Source organism: Onychostoma macrolepis, chromosome 05, assembly GCF_012432095.1.
Source record: "Onychostoma macrolepis isolate SWU-2019 chromosome 05, ASM1243209v1, whole genome shotgun sequence".
NCBI classification, from domain to species: Eukaryota; Metazoa; Chordata; class Actinopteri; order Cypriniformes; family Cyprinidae; genus Onychostoma; species Onychostoma macrolepis.
In genome coordinates, this window is record NC_081159.1 from 31,282,024 (window position 1) to 31,286,971 (window position 4,948).

Below are 4,948 nucleotides of genomic sequence, written 5' to 3' on the forward strand. Positions count from 1 at the left end.
TGCTTGATTAAAGTATGAAAATGACTTGACTTGACTTTGACTTGAGAGCAAGTGACTTGAAACTTGACTTGACTTGACGTGGAAGACTCTACAATGACTTGAACTTATAATAAACAAACAGTAATAAAATTCGTTTAAAAAAAAATATTATTGTGACGTCAGCACCAATCAGCGTCTGTGCCTTTAATGCTGCACAATTCAAACCGCGCCAAACATGGCAGACAGTAGTCGAGCTCCACAAATAGTCTCGTTTGGCTATAAGGACTTTGAACTGGACCTTGCCAATAAAAAAAGATTTGCCAGATGCAGAGTATGCAACGCAAGAATATCCGACATGACAACCACAACGTCAAATTTCATCCGACATTTCAAGAAGAACCACAAGGAAAGGTAAGAAAGTAATTTCTTTATAGTCAATTTCACTATTTATAACGATTACTAATGTAATGAATTAATCATTTCGGTTTGTCATAATTTGGCCTTGGTTGCATATTATGTTTTTTTTTTCTCATTAGAAATGTGATCATTATCATCACTGATACGTTTCGTAAATAGATGTATTGGGGAATTTGGCTAAATCCTGCAGGAATCCTGCAGGAAAAATCCTGCAGGACCTACACACCACATACCTGCACATTCCTACAGGATCCCACAGGATTTTCGTGACCATTTTCCTGTAGGACTCCTGCAGGAATCCTACAGAAACCTACAGGAAACATGCAGGACTTCCTGCAGGAAACCTACAGGAAACATGCAGGAAACCTACAGGAAACATGCAGGACTCCTGCAGGAAACCTACAGGAAATCTAATTTGCATTAGTGTTCAATTCCTATAGGACATCTGCAGAAATCCTAATGAACTATTATGTATATTCATCATGTTGGATTGCTGAAGGGATATTCAGAACCTCCTGTATAACAACACACTTTTTAAAAGCAATGTTGTGTCTCAAATTTAAATATCACCAAAAAATAAAAAAAGACTTCAGAAAATGTTAATTGTGAATTATTTATTAGTCAAAAGAGCTTAAAGATAAAATGAGATAAGTGTGACGAAAATGAACACTCTGAACAGAACGTGGCCCATCATTCTTCAGAAACCAATAACTCTGGACTCTGGAAAAAAGAGAGAAACATTTTTGCCTTAACTTTTAATAAGTTAATAAAATATGCATAAATATAATTACATGCATATGTAACAGTGAATTTGCCCTCACCTCTTATGTGCTTCACCACTCAGTGTTGCAGCGTAACAGTGTCCTTCTTATGATGCCTGAGAAATATGAGTATACACTACATATATAAATACTGAAATATAAGGTACTGTAATTATAAGAACTGTAAATGATTATCTTTCAGATTAGTTGACATGTGAAACAAAATATTTAATGAATAACACTTAAAATATTACAAATATATTAGAAAGTAAAACCTGCTAAGGAGTTTATGTTCATCATTCAATTTTTCCCGTAAAGCAGCCCGAAGAAACTTTCGTGGAGTTTCTGGAAATTTCTTCGAAACAGTGTCTGAAAGAGAAATGTATATAAAGTTCAGTGTCAGATATTTGTTATGAGAGCATATATACTTAAAAACCTTTAACACCTTTATACCTATAATAAGTTCCACTTTTGTGGGGTCCAGAGGGGGCTTGGCTTGTGATTCCTTGTTGGCATTTCCAATTTTTCCAGAAAGGCTGTGGGTAGCTAACATGCTCCTTCCAAAAACAGCCACGGCTAAATCCTTAATCATGGCTGACCATGATGTGCCCCCTCTACCACATGCTTGGAATGTATCCTTTGCCATGTTTAGTTTTTTGTGGATTTCAACCTGTGCAATACACATTAAATAATAAATTGAATTGGCCACATTTTGTAATCTGCGTTTTACAAAATCCTTATGCTTTCCTAAATCTCACACACAAATAATAGACTTATTATATGGTGTGAAAAAATAAAATAAAAATAGTATTCTCACATGGTCCAGTCCAGAAGAGCTAAGATGTGAAGAGTTGGCTGGTTGAAGGGCAGCACTGCAAGCTGCACTTGTTAGGAGGTTTGCACAGCATGCTTGTTTGCACTTCTGTTTGGCAGCAACTCCAAATCTGTTAATAATCTCTAAATAAAAAGCAATGTTTAAATGAACTCATTCATTCATATAGCAAAAAAAAAATCTATAACCATGTATATCAATAGCCTACCATTTTGCAGTTTAAAGTTCAGGGCCTTTAGTTGCTGATTCTCTGCTCTCAAGGCCTTTATTTCATTCTCAGGTCATTTAATGTGTAATTTTCTTTGTTTTTTCTTCTATTTTTTAGCAACAGTGTGTCATTTTGTGTTTTTCCACCTAAGTTGAGAGACAAAATTAAAGTCACAGAACAACAAAAAGACATGCATTGTCACTTAACTCTTATACGGTCTTGAGGTGTTTTTGACCCATAAATGGCATTGCTACAATTTTTAAAAATGTTCTCTTTGTCCAAATGTCATGAGACTTTGTAAAATGGTCAACACTTTCTAGATCTACAAATAATAAAAAAAAAATTGGAATGATATCTTGATTTTATGTTAGTGTGAAAAAAAAAAAAGTAACACTCATGGTCTTTGGGGTCTCTAGAGACAAAATTGAATTTTGTTACAAAATAATAGTTTTTTTTTTAAAAATGCAAATTTCCTGTTTATTAATGTTTTTACTCATTTGTGCAGTTTTCTGAGGATTTATGATATTTTTTATTTATTTATATAAATTAATAAATAAATATGTTTTGGAAAATTTTGGCTTGCAAAATAAATGTGCCACTCACAAATTGCAGAAACTCATAGACTGTATGAGATTTATATAAATTTAAAAAATATCATAAATGCTCCGAAAACTGGAGTAAAACTGGAGTAAAACATTAATAAACAGGATTTTTTTTTAACTATTATTTTGTTACAAAATTCAATTTTGTCTCTAGAGACCCCAAAGACCATGAATGTATATCTCAAAACGAAGACCGCATTAAACAATGTTGATATAATTTATCAGGAAGTTAGATTTTACTTTTTTAAATCTCTTGATCTGGACTTGATCTGGACTTGATGATGGGGTGTTTTCTGGACTGAATATTATTTTCCTTTTTATTGCTCTCTTTTCAGGCAGCTTGCACTCCTCTTTTTGCCTTCGCTCTGACTCCATCCGATTTAGACGCTTCAGTAGCTTGTCCTTATTTTCTGTACAGGAAAGGAAATTCATTATTTCAAATGAATAGTTCAACCAGAATTTTTTTTTTTTAAATATGCATGCATTCACTCATTCACCAATCTCACCATTCATCTTGAGAATAAGTGCAGGAGAGCTTTCATCTTCATACTTTACATCAACAACATCCCCCTCATGAACTACAGATTGAAGAATGTCTTTTCTCTTTACAATGTCCAGAGAGGCTTCAATTTCTGTCCATTCAATTAATGCCCACATTTTGTCTATAATGGAAAAAAAGGACTACAATTTAAAACAGATAGATAGATAGATGGATAGATAGATAGATAGATAGATAGATAGATATTCAAAGAGATTTAATCATTTCAATAGCAACTCAAAACCGTTTTAACTTCATTGTTGCTATATGTTTCCATGGTAACATATTACACTTAGTTAACTGTGTTAAGAAATCTTGTGGTTTGTCAGCATTTTATCGTTGTGTTCACTACACCATTGTTCTAAGGTGTCTTTTTTACTTTCAAGTATTTTAATTAATGAAAAATTAAGTTTTACTTACCCGATTCACCAGTAGATGGCGCAGCTGCTCCGGAATTCACAGCGTATGACGCGTTTCCTCGAGTGTGTGCGCGAGCAACAAAATAACGGAAATGTAGCGACAAAGTAACTGCGCTTTAAGACCAGCAACACAACTGACTTTTTACTGTAAGTACAACGCTTATTTATTTATCTTTTATTTTAATGAAAATATCTATATTTAAAGGTGTTATAGCCTATTTTTACTGTTACATTACCATTCAAAACAAATAAGCAAGAAAACATGGTTGCTATGGCAACCACACATTAACTGAGGTTGTGCTACAGTAATTATGGTTTTTGTTAAAACCAGATTAACACTATTGAAATTCAGACTCTTATTGGATTCTTCATTTTAAAAGTGACACATTTCATGCCTGGTTTATAAAGTAAGAAAAACACATTACTTAGCCTACTGTGCAAACACATTACTTTATATACCAACCTAATGTAAGTTAGCATACACCTTTAAATCAAGATCATAAGAATCATTATAGTAACCCTAAAGTCTTAACTTTGTATTTCTTATCTTTGTTACTTTTCGATCCGATGCAGTGTCTTAATTTTGCACTGTATTTTTACCTTGCAGTCAGTAACTCTATAAAGACAATGGAGTATAAGTTGTACTTGCAAAGCAAGAGTACAATTCCAAGTAGCACTAAAAGAAGATGGAGTGATTGCCATAAAGGTACTGGCTTGTGGACATTGGATTGTATTTTATTTTATTACTGATTTGAGATGGAACTGAGGATTCTTTTCTGTTGCTTTAAGGTTTTAGGAAAAAGCAATATAAAGCATGGTTGCAAGATCCAGTTCGTCAAGTAAGTACAAAGTTTAAATGCAGCTTATGTCTCATACCATTATAAGATGTTACATTACTATTATGATACAGTAGGGCTATTCAAATCTGGTCCTGAAGGGTCACTGCACTGCAGGGTTTAGCTCCAAAACACACCTGAGCAAGCTAATCAAGGTCTTCAGGATCACTAAATCACAGGTAGATAAGTTTGATCAGGGTTGGAGCTAAACTCTGCAGGGCAATAGCTGTCCAGGATCAGATTTGAAGAGCCCTGTAATACAGTATATCATGACTAAAATGATCACCGCATAAATTATTATTTTTTAATTTGAGCAACAAAGTCACATTTGTATGTGTTTCTGATTACAAGGATGA

At 33.6% G+C, this 4,948-nt stretch overlaps 1 long non-coding RNA gene across 1 annotated transcript; it reads right to left on the reverse strand.

Moving 5' to 3' along the window:
• Window positions 1-761: 761 nt before the first annotated feature.
• On the reverse strand, window positions 762-2,023 carry LOC131540597 (uncharacterized). The gene is made up of 5 exons (XR_009271309.1): window positions 1,975-2,023; window positions 1,611-1,827; window positions 1,433-1,526; window positions 1,218-1,273; window positions 762-1,116 (listed from the first exon to the last, which is right to left on the reverse strand). It is a non-coding gene; the product is annotated as an uncharacterized LOC131540597 (long non-coding RNA).
• Between the last annotated feature and the right edge of the window lie 2,925 nt (window positions 2,024-4,948).